This window comes from Loxodonta africana, chromosome 18 (genome assembly GCF_030014295.1).
Source record: "Loxodonta africana isolate mLoxAfr1 chromosome 18, mLoxAfr1.hap2, whole genome shotgun sequence".
NCBI lineage: Eukaryota > Metazoa > Chordata > Mammalia > Proboscidea > Elephantidae > Loxodonta > Loxodonta africana.
This window is the reverse complement of record NC_087359.1, coordinates 48,554,531-48,571,833: the sequence shown is the minus strand read 5'-3', so window position 1 is coordinate 48,571,833 and position 17,303 is coordinate 48,554,531. Positions and strand designations below refer to the sequence as shown.

Below are 17,303 nucleotides of genomic sequence, written 5' to 3'. Positions count from 1 at the left end.
GGCCATTTTAATATGTACATCAAAAAAAAAAAAAAAACTCACACATTTTAAAAGCATTGCCCTTTATGCTGATGTGTGTTTCAGCTGGATACACCCCAAAAGTATGTGTTGTTTCTAAAAAAAGGAATAATTCTGAGCTAATTAAATGGAAGCAGAAACACCTGGTGCATATCATAATGAACTAAGGTCCTGGGTGATTTAATTAAGATCTTTATTGTTAGGAAGTGGCTTTCCAAGTATTTTTCCACTGAGCTTATATTTCACTTTACTATCCATTCTGCTTCTCTTGGAATATGTGCCAGGAGGTATATAATTCTTTTAGGAGCGAATTTTCTGTCTGTAGAATCTTACAACCCAGGAAAATCAGAGGCAGGTTTGAATTTTCCTTACAAGTCTGTGTGTTTCAAACATTTGAAGTCTTGGAGCAATTTGCCTCTTTTCTACACTGTGGAAAGATAAAATCCAGTCTCTCCTAAACCAACATTCTATTATCTTCTAAGCATAAATTAATAAGCATAAATATGTTATATGCTTTCTTTTTACATAATACAGGGAGTAGACAAAGAGTGGGAATTCTAATTAAATATTGGTAGTTCTTACTTCCAAGGAAACCTTGGTGGCATAGTGGTTAAAAGCTATGGCGGCTATCCAAAAGGTCAGAGGTTTGAATCCACTAGGAGCTCCTTGGAAACCCTATGGGGCATTTCTACTCTGTCCTATAGGGTGGCCATGAGTCAGAATTGACTCTACAGCAATGGGTTTGGTTTTTTTGGTTTTCTTATTTCCAATGCTTAGAACATTTTAAGCTAACGGAAAAATGAATTGGAAATGTAGTTGCTATTTACCGGGGCTTTTTAGAACTGGTTCATTTTGTTTGAAACCTCTGCTGAGAATTTGCATTTTTAACAAGTTCCTTGCTGATAATTTACATTTCTAACAAGTTCCCTGGAAGTTACACAGAAGAATCACCTGAGAATCTTGTTTAAATGTAGATTCTGATCCAGTGTATCTGGGGTGGAAATGCAACGTATCGGCTGGAACTTGTTAGAAATGCAAATTCTCTGCAGGGGTTCAAACTGAAACAAACCAGTTTGAAGCCCTGCTATTTACTACTGTGAAGCTCCATTCACATAACTAAAAGATAAAGTAAATTGGGCAGCTGCCTCTGTCCTTAGGACCCTCTGCTCCTAGTGAAATATTCAATATAGCTGTCTGAGATTTCAAGTAATATTCTGAAACAACAATTTTTACAGAGAGCCGTGTACTGATAATTGTGATTCTGATTGCTCCAAGCTATGCAACCCAGCATCAGCCCCCACGGCTAAAGTTAAAAAGATGAAATAATTCTTTTCTTCAAGTTGTATCATCAGCTTCTAGAAAGACATTTCACTTCGTATTTTTCACCTGGCATGTGTCTGTAAAACCTGATTAAAAACTCCAAGATGACCAATATCCTTGAAATAAACTGGAGTGTAACTGTATTTGTAGAGTGAAACTGGTCAGAGATGGACATTCTCACAGAGCGACTCTTCAGAACAGCATGAAAACTAGAGCTCAAAGGCTTAAAGCATTTTGACTCGAAAAACCTCTAGCTGTATTTCCTCTATAACTCGTTTGAAGGAACTTAGAAATCAAATTTGCCAGATACTGGTCTCATGTATTTTGTGAGAATAACTATGTATATCATCAAAATGCTCCATAATTGGGTTATGAGGTGGTCAAATAAGATTACACTACAGGCATTTTCTTTTTCTTGGGTAGGATATGCTATGTCTATTAATAATAAAAATGGCTACACCCACTCATTCACTGTAAAGCCAAGCTCAAAGTCCCAGAAAATTGTGTTCCCAAGTTTATCAGTCAGGTGGTTGTTTAGAAATCAGAATGGGTTTTTCCTTAGAGACAAATGATGTAAATGGTAGCTAAATTCCAAACATAAACACCAAAATCTGATTGTCATAGGAGCAGGACCAGCCTGAGTTCCAGCTGCTGGGAGTGAACACCTGTGCTGGGTGTTCTCCATTTGCCACTCCTGCTCTGAACTGGAAAAGGCTGGCCTTCTCTAAACTGGTTCATTCACTTGGGCTCTCCTGCTGGCTGGCTTTCAGTTGGCTTCATCATCAGAGAGGCATGAACTGGAGATCAAACAGTGGGAGGAGAGAGAGGATGGGGTATTTCTTCAGCTGCTCCTGCCCGACTTAAATGCCACCAATCTGGCAGCGACTGTGACCCTCTGAGACTACAGTTCCAGCAGCCCCTCCACAGCTCCAGCTCTTACTAGACTCTGGGAACACTGTTCCTTCCGCTTGGCCCACAGGCTTGGGGGTCCAACAACTTCCTGCTCTTGCTAATCTCTGGGCATCTTAACATCCTGTGTTGATTCTCTTAACCCTCACTACACCCTCAGAAAATAATCTTATTATTAAAATCCCTTCATTTGTACCATCTGAGCAGAATTCCATCTGTCAAGACCCTAAGGGAGGGTGAAGGAAGAAGAGAAAAAAGTTTTTTGGCCCTTTCCTGGGTGCAGAGTTTGGGGCAGATACCTAACATATTTATTGTGTTCCTCCTGTGTGCCATTCATTGGGAATGAAACAGATCTGCCCTCATAGAATTTATTTTCCTAGCTGGGGAGACATCAGTAAACACACAAATGAATAAACAAAATAGTTACATGTTGTGAAAAATATTGTGCAGGAAATAAATGGTGCACTGATAGAGAATCATTGTCGGGGGTGGGGGTGATTTGCAGTTTTGGATAGGGCCAGGGAAGGCCTCACTAAGGAGGTGACATTTAATTGAGACTTCAAGGTTGAGAAGGAACCAGCCATGCAGAGCTGGCAAAGGGCAGGGGAAATGTGTTCCAGGCAGAAGGAGCTGAAAGTGTAAAACTTGGAGGTAGAAACAGGGCTTGGTGGAAAAACCAGGACCTATGGCAGCTGTTTGATTTTGGAGGAAATTAAAGACAGATACTTGCAAGCCACATGGACAGCTGAAGGAAGACAAGTGTGACCAGAGTAAGAACTAGGTGAAAAGTGGTACAAGATGAGGCTGGACAGAGAGATTAGAGGGCTCAGGGCCCTTATAGGCCAGGGTGAAGATTATGGATTTTATTCCAAGGATAATGGGAAGCCATGAAGAGTTGTAAGCAGCAGAGTGATTTGATCGATTTATCTTTTTAAAAGATAACTCTAGCTGATCTGTGGAAAAGGACTTTAGGGAGCAACAAGTGGAATCAGGAAGAACCATCAGAAGGCTATTAAAATAACCCAGGCAAAAGATGACTATGTTTTGTTCTGAAGTGATGGGAGTGGAGATGAGGAAGTAGAACTCTTTGAATTTTATGTTGGAAGTAGAGCTGGCTACACTAGATAAGGATTAGGCATGGGAGGATGCAGGGAAAAGGGAAGAATCAAGGATGACTCCCAGGTTTGTAGCTTGAGCAACTGACTGAATGGTAGAGCTTTGTACTGAGAGGAAGACTAAGAGAAGAACAGGAAAGGTAAGATTGTTAAACTAGAGATGCCTATGAGGTGTCCAAGGGGAAATGTCAAGCAGGCAAATGGCTACCTGAATCTGGGGCCCAGTGGACAGGTTTGAGCTGGGAGTCATTTTACCTATCGCTTAGTGGTCAAGCCAGCTTCTCAGGCCAACCTAGCTTAGGCCAAAGGGGACCTCCACTAGACCTGGATGTACTCACTAAACCTTACCTGGGGTTTAGATGTTAAGTCTCAGTAAAATATCACGCCTATATCTTGCTTTGTCATTAGTGGTTTTTTTGTTTTTAATACAAAGTCCTCAGGACAAAGATGGCTAGTTGAAAGCAAAATTTGAGAATTCCTAGATGCCTGGAAATACCATCATAATCTTGCCTGTAGAGTTCCAATTTCGACGTGACTTATGGTGTATTTAAAGAACAGCCCCGAAGTCCAGTTTGGCTGATGTATAGTAGTGTCCTTATAGGGAAGCATGTACCCATAGTAAGAGATAAGGTTCCCAAGATTTTTCATTTCTGGTTGCAACAGCAGCAACAAGAGCAGCAAGAGCTCTGGAGGCAGGCGAGAGGACTGGGGAAATGAGGGGAGAAACCAGAAGCTGTGGTGGCTGTTAGTCTTTGGAAGATAATTGAATACAGATATTTGTAAGCTGCATGGAGAACACACCCTGTACATTCGATGCAGTTTTAAGTATACAGTTTGTAAGTGAACAATTTGTTCATTTGAGGACCAGCAATACACATGAAAGATTTTTCAGACTCTGGGGCTAGGAGTGCATTATGCATCTGTTTTTTTCCTTGTGTCCAGTGTACTGCCTGAGGCTCCATGTAGTTCAATGAGTGAGCAAATGAAGTCCCAAAAGAAGAGTCTCTACCCTACTTCTTCTATACGGGTCCTAAAATTGCTAGGTGGGCATATCCTTTGAGTAAATATTTTATTTTAAATCAAAACCATATTCATAGTGTGGCCAGGGTTAGAGTATGACAAGCCTGAAAGAAAGAATAATCCCCAAGCCAAAGACCTAGTCAGGAAGTCTCAACTCTTGTGGTTGGTGTTAAAAATTATTCACTAACCATCCATGGGGTATTATACAACTATATATATCCCATGAGAGTCCATCATATAATAGACTTTGGATTAGATTCTTGAGGTGATGAAGTATCACTGTAAACTGGGTCTCTCAATGTAATGCAGGCTATGGAAGTGAGGAAAGGTGATAGTGTGGTAAAGAATACTGACAAAATAGCAGAGATTCCTGTGAAACCTGAAAAACAAGGAGACTTGGGGAATGAAAATTTAAGGGAATGTAGCATATCTGGTGCTCACAAATTCCAGACATTTGAAAGGGAAACTCCTGAATGGTGTAGACCCTTTGGTAGCCTATATAAAAAATATCCCTCAAGACTTTTCATTTGTCTTTGTTCTAATTCTGTACTCACCAAGTGGTCAGTAAAATTTTAATTACTAATTCTGTTTCCTTTATATGCTGAAGAGGGTTTCTTGGATAAGAAACACATAAGATTCCAGGCAAGTCCCCAAGCTTTTCTCATTCCAATCAGATTGCTGTCCTGAGCTCTTCTGCCATCTCTGCACGTAGGAGTCAGACAGGAACAGCCCTCACTTGTCAAATGCCCAGGATGGGGCTTATGAAAGCAGCCCAGCTGAAAGTAAGGGTGCACAAAACAGGCACCAGTCAGGGCCAGCATTCAACAAGGTGGAAAAAACTGTTCAACGTTTTAAACATTGCCAGGCTGAGTAACATGAGACTGAACTTGTTATTTAGCTCAACTATATATAGTTTGCATCCTGGAATTCACTCCTACTATATATAGTAGAGTTTCACTCAGGCACTTGAACTGATTATGTGTGCTGGACTGTAGAGTTCCTGTGGTGCCAAAAAGAAAAAAAAATGGAAATTTCCCATGGACCTATGGGTGTGTTCCTTGCCATCATTGCCATTTTTACCTTACCCTCATTGCCACTTTTACAAGCGCATGCCATTTTTACAAAAGGCAGAAAGCCAATTGAGACCAGCCATGGAATAACAGGGTAGAACCTAGCCAAGGGAATACTTTCATTTGAGGCTGGAAAGAATGCCTTCTTTCAGTCTTTTCCTTGTGGAGTATTTATTTAAAGACTCGCTATGGTCATTCGGGAATTGTTATTGTTGTTGTTAGGTGCTGCCGAGTTGGTTCCAACTCATAGTGACTCTATGTACATCAGAATGAAACACCACCTGGTCCTGCACCATCCTCACAGTCCTTATTGCTATGTTTGAGCCCATTGTTGCAGCCACTATGTCAGTCTATCTCATTGACGGTTTTCCTCTTGTTCTCTGACCCTCTACTTTATCAGATATGATGTATTTCTCCAGGAACTGGTCCCTCCTGATAATATGTCCAAAGTACGTAAGACAAAGTCTCACCATCCTCGCTTGCTTCGAAGGAACATTCTGGCTGTACATCTTCCAAGACAGATTTGGTCATTCTTCCGGCACTTCATGGTATAGTCAATATTCTTTGCCAACACTATAATTCAAACATTCAGAAAGAGTACATATTAAATTAATTATCCAAATTTTATAACAAAAGAGAACAATTTTTATTGGTTTTCTGTTTTGTTTATTTTTCTAGTGTTTTATGCAAATATAATTAAACATGAATATATGTTTTTATTTTTCCCATTTTGTTAGGCAAAAGATAGTAGTATGCTTTGCTCTACTCTAAAAATAAAATTATTTCTAACAATATACATTCATTCAAAGAGTACCCTTCCTTGAAATTATATATAGAGTGCCTTGCCAAAAATAGTTTATTGTCTAACCCAAAAACCACAATTCTAATCTATTAAATTGGTCTTCACTAACCGGTTCATGAGAAACCCTAGTGGTGCAATGTTTAAGCTTGGTTGCTAACCAAGAGGTTGGTGGTTTGAACCCACCAGCAGAGTGGCAAGAGAAAAGACCTGGTATGCTCCTGTAAAGATTCAGCCTAGGAAGCCCTATAGGGCAGTTCTACTCTGTCATATAGGGTCATATGAGTCAGAATTTACTTGATGGCACACAACAACAACAACAAACTGGTTTATGAGCGTCAGTCTTCAGGATATAAACAATTTCTTTTTTTAACTTCTGGTCTTTCTTGATTAGAACAACAATTTTACTGATCTGCTTTGAAGAATAAAATGTTCTTTGAACAGCCTATTTCAGGCGAAGAAACTTTCATTATAATGCGGGAATCTCAAATCTCTTTTGAAAAGTTACTTTTCTAGTCTTCCCAGAACTTGAGATGTCTGGTGGTCCCTGAGGAGTGGGGGAGTCTTTCTGAAGAGGTGCTGTGGCAGACATTTAGTGTTTTTACTGTCCAATAATATCTAACGTTCCTTTCTGACAATATATCCCAGATTTACTTTGGGGGATTATTCTTTTCCTTCTCTCTACTTAGGCACATCAGATGATGTCACTCTAGCTTCCACAGTGGATCATGTGACCTAGATTAAGCCAATCATCACCCACCATCTCTTTGGCCACAGTGATTGGTTGGGAGATGGTCGCATGATTCAAAACAGGCCAATCAAAGTCCATAAGACTCAATTCTCAGTCTGTTATTGGAGCTATTAGAAGAAAAGGGGACCTTTCTTCTATAATTGGATGTGGTGATGATAACTTGTAGCTGCCAGTGACCACTGGTAGGGCCTAAGAATAGAACAGAACCAACTCTGAGGAAGTAGGACTCTTAATCCTAGTGTTCCCTAGTTTAATCCCTGAATCAAGCTGTGCCTGAAGCTCTATGTCAAGAATTTTCAGCTTACCCAGCCCAATAAATTCCCTTTTTCACTTAGGACAGTTTGAATTTTATTTTCTGACCCTTAAAAAAGGACTTAAAAGCATTTGACACAAGTGGAGCCTGCAGAAAATTTAGGACTTAAGCAAGGGAGGAGAATGGGTTGGAGATTAGTACTTACGCAAAGGCGGAGAGTGGGTTGAGTTTGGCGGGACCAATTGGCTTGAGAATTTACCTGGAAAGGCCTAAAGATTGTTTTATAATCCTGGCTGAGAATTCTGATCGTCCAAGCAATGTTTATGTAATTTTATATTTTATGATTAAAAAATCAAAACTAAACAGAAAGGTATACACACACACAAAAAAAAATCTACTTCTTTCCTAGCTCCCCCACTCTTTCCACTTCACCTCTTTCATTCCCTAGGTAACAACTTTTATTGTTTTTTGTTTTATTTTCCTAGTATTTCTTTATACAAATATAATTGAATACGAATATATGTATTTTTCCCCCATTTAGTTAGGCAAAAGATGGTAGTATGCTTTGCTCTACTTTATATACATTTTATTTCTTCAATATATGTTCATTCAAGGAGTACCCTTCCTTGAAATTATAGAACCCCTTTGATTATTCCTGGTCTCTTTCCACATAATATTTGAAGGGGCTCAGACCCTTATTTAGCACATTTTACCGCCTCTCTAAGGAGCTGTGTTGGCGCAGTGGTTAAAGAGCTCAGCTGGTAACTCAGAAAGCAGCAGTTCAAATCCACCAGCTGCTCCATGGGAGAAAGATGTGGCAGTCAACCTCTGTGAAGTTTACAGCCTTGAAACCCTATAGGGCAGTTCTCAGTCCTACAGAGTGGCTACGAGTCAGAATCAACTTGACAGGAATCCTATTTAAATGGAAGAGCTAAAATGCGTCTGACTCTAAGAAATAAACAAATCCAGAAAGTCTAATCTGAATAATAATAAACTATTGCAATGAGAGAAAATAGCTTTGAAAAATTAAAAATCTAAGAAGAGTAAATTTTTAGACTAAAAGGAGAGATTAGCATTGACAGATAGGTACCTAGCAAGTATCCCAGAAAGAAGAGTAGATCTTGCCACCAAATAATCCATGATTTTGAGTAAAATGTCAGATTGAGCCCTCACAGTTGGGCAAAAATCTCTGACTAGAGTAATAAATACCCTGATTAAGGTGCTCTTGACACTGACAGATTTCACTAACCCTTTCACAGACAATGGTTTAAATAGGGCTTTGATGAGTTTTGACAGCCTCAGACCCCAGACCTGAAAATAAGGGATAATTCACTTAGGGTAGGGTTGCTATGAGTCAGAATCGACTCGACGGCACTGGGTTTGGTTTTTTTTGTTAATGTGAAAGAGAACTTTTTCAAAGTGAGCCTATGCAGCAGAAGATGCAAAATTAACTTTTTTTCTGAAAAATTATGTTCAGCCTTCAATATGAGAGAAAATGTCTAAAAGAATACAAATTTCAATGAAACAATGGGCTGAAAATAAAAGGCAACCTAAAAATAAATTTATAATTTCACTGCAGAGAGACTTGATAATCCACTTCATTCTATTAGCTATTAAGCATTTGGCACTTGGGTGGACCCAACATAGTTATAGCACATACTGGATGCTGAATAACTATGGAACAAATGAAAATCTGTGAACAATGTGTTCATCATAGCTTTCTCCAAATACCTAGGGGCGCACCACCATCTGCAAATGTTAACTAAATTCATTTAGGTATTTAATGAAAAGGTTTCTTAGCTATATTTGACAAGGGAAAACTGTTTCAAAAAAAGAGAATTACCAAATGATCATATTTTCTGGTCAGTTTTCTTACATTACAAAATTGTATATTGACACACCCAGTGAGTATTGATGTTTCCTCTGAACTGGTTAGATTTTAAATGGGTTATATAAACACATTTCCATTTTTATAGTTTCAAACAGGTCTTAATTAGAAGTAAATGAGCCCGGCATTCTGTTTTTATCCTTTAAAAGTTACCATTTATTGCTTACTTCCTTTTTGATCATCTAGAATTATAATGGGGGGGGTTAGAAAACTCATAATATATATATATAATATATATTTAATTTTTAGATAAATGTATTTGTCATTTGTCATTTGCGAACCCCAGAGAATAAACAAAATTTCCAAGCAGATATTCTCAAAGAAAATAAGCCTTATAATAACATGTTATAATTTCTATAAAACATAGCCTTAATAATTAACGGTTAAAGTTCATCTTTTCAGCCTTAAAAATGAAATATTCATTTGCTGGACAGGTGATGTAGTGAGTGCATTTCCAGATGCTAGAATCTTAGAAAACAATTGTTGAACATACTTTTTTCTAAAATATGTGCTATTTTAAATTAAGATTGTTTTGTGCTATTGTCAAATTTCATAATTTCGGGTGCACCAAAATGACTAAAAAACACACATTTTGAAGCTAATGCTGTTATTCTAAGAAAGCACATTTTATAAGAGCTAATTCAGCATTAACTTATTCCAGTCATAAATCCTTAGACTCAAAATGTAATTTAGCTCATAGGTTTACACTTGTAAAATAAACAAGGTTTCAATTAAAAGTCAACAGGTTATGCCTAAGCATCAATTAATTTTTGCCCTGGGGCATACACCGTTTCTGTATTAAGTAGCCTAATAGAAAACACTTTACTTTCAAGGTTTTTTTTCTTCACTAATATACCATGTGTGAAAAATCCATTCTTGGCACAATATATTATACAATGGTGTTTGATTACTTACATGTGTTTCTGAAGTTTACAAAACCTGCATTGTCCTCAGAAGGTAGTACAGAATATATTAGACTATGGACTACAAACAACAGAAAAAGAAGTTGGTTCACAACCTGGATAGAATGGAATGTGTAACCAAGGAAAAATGGAGACACTTCTTTTTGTGGCTTTTAGAATGTAGTAAACAATGATCTTTCAAGGATGGGTCACAAAGCAAAAATTGTGACAAAACAAAATCTTAAGGAAGCCTTGTAGGAGAAAAACTTGTATATTAGATGGATAATCCAAAGGGAAAACTTAAATAGACAACGAAATCTATAAGATTTGGCAATCGAGAAATCTGAGCCTACATTTATTTATCTATACTAAGGGTCTTTGATTTGGTTATGACCCAGAGCTAAAGATCAGTGGAATTAAAAACAAGAACAATGATAACAATTGCAATCTTCCCCCTTTCTTTCTCCTAACAGCGAAATAGGGGGCTTTGAACTGGTTCTTTCACATTCTAACCCCTGCTGAGAATTTGCATTTCTACCCCAGGTACTCTGAATTAGAATGTACATTTTAACAAGATTCTCAGATGATTCTTATGAATAACTTCCTGGGAACTTGTTCTTAGGTGCCCTGGCATTGGTTCCAACTTATAGCAACCCTATGTACAACAGAGCAAAACATTGCCCAGTCCTGTGCCATCCTCACAATCATTGCTATGCTTGAGCCCGTTGTTGCAGCCACTGTGTCAGTCCATCTCATTGAGGGTCTTCCTCTCTTTCCCTGACCCTCTACTTTACCAGGCATAATGCCTTTCTCCGGGGACTGGTCCCCTCTGACAACACATCCAAACTATGTGAGATAAAGTCTTGCCATCCTTGCTTCTAAGGAACATTCTGGCTGTATTCCTTCCAAGACAGATTTGTTTGTTCTCTGGCAGTCCATGGTATATTCAATATTCATTGCCAACACCATAGTTTAAAGGCATCAATTCTTCTTTCTTCCTTATTCATTGCCCAGTTTTCACATGCATATGCATCGATTGAAAATACCATGGCTTGGGACAGGCACACGTTAGTCCTCAAAGTGACATCTTTGCTTTTTAATGCTTTAAAGAGGTCTTTTAGAGCATATTTGCCCAATGCAATATATCGTTTGATTTCTTGACTGCTGTTTCCGTGGGTATTGACTGTGGATCCAAATAAAATAAAATCTTTGAGAACTTCAGTCTTTTCTTAGTTTATCATGATGTTGCTTTTCGGTCCAGTCATGAGGATTTTTGTTTTCTTTATGTTGAGGTGCAGTCCACACTGAAGGCTGTAGTATTTGATCTTCATCAGTAAGTGCTTCAAGTCCTCTTCAATTTCAGCAAGCAAAGTTGTGTCATCTGCATATCACAGATTGTTAATGATGCCATGTACTTCTTCATATAGTCCAGCTTCTCAGATTATTTGCTTAGCATACAGGTTGAATAAGTATGGTGAAAGGATACAACCCTAATGCACACTTTTCCTAATTTTAAACCAAGCAGTATCCCTTTGTTGTGTTCGAATGACTGCCTCCTGGTTTAGGTTCCTCATGAGCACAATTAAGTGTTTTACAAGTCCCATTCTTCGAAATGCTATCCATAATTTGTTATTATCCACACAGTTGAATGCCTTTGCATAGTCAATAAAATACGGGTTAACATATTTCTGGTATTCTCTGCTTTCAGCCAAGAGCCATCTGACATTGGCAATGATATCCCTCATTCTACATCCTCTTCTGAATCCAGCTTGAATTTCTGGCAGTTCCCTGTCAATATACTGCAGCAACCGCTTTTGAATGGTCTTCAGGAAAATTTTACTTGCATGTGATATTAATGAGTTTGTTCGATAATTTCCGCATTCTGTTGGATCCACCTTTGTTTGGAATGGGCACAAATACGAATCTCTTTCAGTCGGTTGGCCAGATAGCCGTCTTGCAAATTTCTTGGCATAGATGAGTGAGCGCTTCCAGAGATGCATTTGTTTGTTGAAACATCTCAGTTGGTATTCCATCAATTCCTGGAGGCTTGTTTTTCACCAATGCCTTCAGTGCAGGTTGGACTTCTTCCTTCCATCGGTTATTGATCATATGCTACTTCCTGAAATAGTTGAACGTCGACCAATTCTTTTTGGTACAGTGACTCTGTGTATTCCTTCCATCTTCTTTTGATGCTTCCTGCATTGTTCAATATTTTGTTCATAGCATCCTTCAATATTGCTTGCTCAGCATTTCGCAAGCTGAAAGAACTGAAGAAAAAAGTCAAGCCTCAAGCTGCAATATTGAAGAGAATTTATTCAAAATGCAAACTCTCAGCAGGGGTTCGAACCAGACAGAACAGGTTCAAAGCCCTGGCTAAATATTCCATTACTGAGTTTACTCCTCATCATTCTTTGCTCATAAGGACCCTTGATTCACTTTTACACTTTACTAATTTAATTGACAATGATGCTGTTATAAATATCAAATTACTCTTCATGAAATTATCTATTTTGTAATGACTAAATGTCACCATTGAATTCTCAATCCACTTCCCTTATAAAAATGCCTTTATGAAATGAGTCATTTTTCTTTCAGGGTTTCTTAGCACTCAGAACCTTTTATCAGTCATAATTTTTAAAAATAGCACGGCATAGATTTTCTAGGCCTCAAGTCATTTTATTGGGTATTTAAATCTAATATATTTGTGTTTTTGTGGCATTTGTGCCAGTAGCTGTTGTTTGTATAGGACTTGTGGTTTTACAAAGTAGCCAATGAGGGATTGAATTTAATTTATGTCAGGGTTTTAGTCACTGGGCATCATAACATTATGTGAATGTTACTATGTATTTCCAGAATATCACGCTTTTTCTGCTACTTTGTAGAATTTGCAACCCCTCTGATATCTCAGGCACTTTTTTAAAATTCTTAAAACAAGATAAAATCACTTCTATTTTGGAAATATAATACATATATTTAAAAATAAATACATTATGCCATCTTTGGAGAGAAAAAGAATAACTCCAAACTAAATTCAAAGAGATGTGGAAATTTTTTTGCCCTAGATTCATTTACTTACCACAGAGAACTCTTTGTCTGTGTCTGGTGACAAGCGGGAAGTCATAATGATCAATATGCCACAGGATTCTATCCAACAAGCCTATATTTAGTTGCCTTTTTTGAATGTTGTTTGCATAGTTTAGGCAAAAAAGGAAATGTTCAGAAGGGAGCAATGGGGGAGGAAATAAATTCCTGTGATGTTAAGTTCATATATGTGCCCGCCAACAATTTAAACATTACTCAACACACGTGCTGGTCAGCTCAAGTTGCTAAGTGAGTATAGATCCCAGGAGATTAATAAGTATACCTATCACCTTTGGAGAACTCTAGTTACAGGTCAGCCATTTCCCCTTCCTGTCCCTGTCTCTCAATAAGTGACTTCTGTTTCACATTATCCAGAGTGACCAAGTCCAACTAAAGTAAAACATCATGGTTCTTAATGAGAAGAGTTTCAAATGCATTTTGCTTTCATAGCTTTCAGTGAACAACTAGGGCTAAAGAGCTGCTATTAAAAGAGCTGTATTTTTTTTATAGCCAGTTCTTGCCCTGGGACTTAAGCATGTTTGGTTAAGGATACTAAATTGAGACAGGCTCCTTCAAAAAAAAAAAAAAAATTAAGAACAGATTCTGCAATGTTTTTATAATAATTCAAAGTGAAAGCAAATGAATGTTCCACTTTTTAGACACACAAAAAAGAACAAGTATATGTTTCATTTTATTTATTTTTCAAGCTATTGCCAAGAAAAGGCAGCTCTTTGCACAAACCCTGTTTGGATTTAGTTTTTAGGGGTAAAAAAATGGATTAAATATTTGTCTTAAGACGGATGATGCCACAGACCCAGTAAGCAGGGACTAAGAGGAGCTGACAACATTATTCATCACTCACACTTGAAGGAACTATCCCCAATTTGAGATACTTTAGGTTATGTGCTTTAAAAAAAAAAAAAAAAAGAATGGGTAGTGTTTATCTTTCATATTTTCCTTCTTTGAACTGGAACTCTTAAATTCAAGTCTTATTTTTACTCTCACTCTTGTAACAGCTATAAATGCACCCCGGTGCTACTTTCCCTCCACTTCCATGTAGTGTATGACTTCCCAGCTCTTCCTTTGTCTCCTTGTTTTATCCCCTCTTCACTCTTTCTTCCCTTTTCTCCTGAAGGTTGTGTATTTACTAACCAGTGTTTACAGATTGGCTACCATGTTCCTACCACACTTCTCAAGCCTTTTCCTTTCATCTGTCCACCATGGGCAGCCTGTATACTTACCACCCAGTCCTGTTATTCCTGAATCCCTCTCGTCCTGTTCATTTATTTCTCAAAAGACAAAGCAAAGAATTCTAGTGATGAAAACATCCAACCAGAAGGAAAATGAAAACCAGCCAAAGAAAATGCCCCCATTTCCCCTTCTCGTGTTTATGAGGAAATATATGATGTGGGTCTACATCTGTGTTATCTCACTTAGTTTATACAGTCAGCGAGAGAAAGAGATTTGATCCCTGGCCCTGCCACTTAATTGTCTGGGTGATCTTGGATAACTTATTTAACCAGATGCCTGAAATCCTTTCTGGAACAAGACAATGATATAAATAAATAAATGACCTTGCTCAGACTTCATTTCCTAATTATAGAGGAAATATAGCATAGAGGTTAAAAGCACAGGCTCTGGATTTCAACATACTTGGATGAGAGTCCAGGACTTTCCACTGACTTGATATATGGCCTTAGCTTCCTCATTTGTGAAATAGGTCCAATAATAATATCAACCCTTTTAGGTTGTGGTGAGCATTGAATGAGATAATTCACAGAAAGCTTTTAACAGTGCCTGGCACTCCTTAAATGTTAACTATTATTACCACAAATGCTGTTGTTTTTAATAGAGTAGCATTATTCCATTAAAAAGTGAAGGCTATATCACAAAGTTAAAAGTGGAATATCATTTTATAGAAATTTTGTATATTGAAAGAATTCCAAGTGCATTTAAGTAATGTTGACTTTACCTTTACTTATTAAACACTCCCTTTTTAAATAGATTTCTTGCGTTTTCTGATTATAGAAATGAAAACACACTGCTTGCAAATGTTCCATGTGCTTTTAGACTTTTACAAATGCATATATGTAATTTCTTTTTTTTAACAAAACTAGGGTCATACCCTAAATACTGTTTGTAACCTGCTTCTTTCATTTAACAAAACATAATGAGCAGCCCTGGCGGTACAAACAGCTAAGTGCGCTAGTGCTAGCCAAAATGTTTGCAGTTTGAACCCACTCAGCGGTTCGATGGGAGAAAGACATGGTGATCTGCTCACATAAAAGATTACAACCAAGAAAACCCTGTGGGGCAGTTCTACTTTGTTACATGGGATCACCATGAGTCACAACCCACTTGACAACATCTAACAATAAATAACAGAGTAGAACTGCCTCATAGGATTTCCAAGGAGCCGCTGGTGAATTCGAACTGCTGACCTTTTTGTTAGGAGCCAAGCACTTTTTTTTTTTTTTGAGCACTTAACCCCTGTGCTACCAGGACCCATAGTTCATTAGGAATTTTTAAATGGTGATATTTTAATCCAAGAATTTTTTTTTCACTTGTTAGCTGGAAGAATTTCTTAAAGAGAAGCTCTTCACCTACTATTTGGTAAACCAAGGATACATTTAGAGTAGGAAAAACAGAGCAGTTTTCAAAATAGTGCATTGGTAGGTTCAAATAAGGATTTATTATACAAAATAATTTTAGAAGCATTGGTGGGTTCTTCGCTGTTGTTGTTGTTTGTTTTTTGCTTTTTCCTGGCACATAAAAATAAAAGGCCAGGAAGTTCCTGTGTGCAGTTGTGTGCGGACCGAAAGATGACCCTGGGTGGACAGAAACACAAAGGAGGACTGTGGGAAGGCAAACTGTAGGGAAAACTGTGGAAATGATACGTGTGAATATATAGAAGATACTGTTGATATTTAGATAACAAAGATATTAAGATGCTTAGGGAAATTTTAGATAGATTCATGGACAAATGGGCAAATTCAAAAAATGACCATTTTTAACACAGGAAAAATGAAGATTCTACAAGAAAGGAGGTATGGCTGAGCATGCTACTCGGCTTGGCTATAAACAGTATTTGCTTGGCAGAGAAGGGGAATGGGAAAGATTGTATGGAGGGGTGAGACCCTCATCTACCATGGTGCAAAGTCAAGATATTACGTCTAAAATCAATGAGCCAAGAAGTTGAGTAAGACCATATTACTTAGAAAATGGTGATAAATATTAGAAGAACCAGCTTAAAGAGCTGAGATGATTGCCTCTGGGGATTGAAACTGGGAGGTATACGTGGATTAAGCAGGTGACTGGTGGTTTTTATTTAAAATATTTAGGCAGAACCAGACAAGGATGCCCTTTATCACCACTTTTATTCAACATTGTGCTGGAAGTCCTAGCCAGAGCAATTAGGCTAGATAAAGAAATAAAGGGCATCCAGATTGGCAAGGAAGAAGTAAAAGTATCTCCATTTGCAGATTACATGATCTTATACGCAGGAAACCCTAAGGAATCCTCCAGAAAACTACGGAAACGAATAGAAGAGTTCAGCAGAGTATTGGGATACAAGATAAACATACAAAAATCAGTTGGATTCCTCTACACCAGCAAAAACAACATTGAAGAGGAAATCACCAAATCAATGCCATTTGCAGTAGCCCTCAAGAAGATAAAATACTTAGGAATAAATCTTACCAGAGATGTAAAAGACTTATACAAAGACAACTATAGTACACTTCTGCAAGAAACCAAAAGAGACTTACGTAAGTGGAAGAACATACCTTGCTCGTGGATAGGAAGACTTAACATTGTGAAAATATCTATTCTACCAAAAGGGATCTACACAATTAATGCAATTCTGATCCAAATCCCAAGGACATTCTTTAATGAGATGGGGAAACAAATCACCAACTTCATATGGAAGGGAAAGAGGCCCAGGATAAATAAGGCATTACTGAAAAAGAAGAACAAAGTGGGAGGCCTTACTTTCTTGATTTTAGAACCTATTATACCGCCACAGTAGTCAGAACAGCCTGGTACTGTTACAACAACAGACACATGGACCAATGGAACAGAATTGAGAATCCAGACATAAGTCCATCCACATATGAGTGATTGATATTTGACAAAGGCCCCAAAACAGTTAAATGGGGAAAAGACAGTCTTTTTAACA

General features: G+C 37.8%; 1 long non-coding RNA gene across 1 annotated transcript in view; it reads right to left on the bottom strand.

The window, feature by feature from the left end:
* The window catches only part of LOC111751767 (uncharacterized), a 48,449-nt gene extending 31,616 nt beyond the window's left edge, over positions 1-16,833 (bottom strand). Inside the window, exons 1-2 of the long non-coding RNA XR_010318374.1 lie at positions 13,122-16,833; positions 5,923-6,025 (exon numbers count right to left, since the gene is read on the bottom strand). This is a non-coding gene — a long non-coding RNA (uncharacterized LOC111751767). The remainder of the gene's footprint in view (positions 1-5,922; positions 6,026-13,121) is intronic.
* Positions 16,834-17,303: the final 470 nt, after the last annotated feature.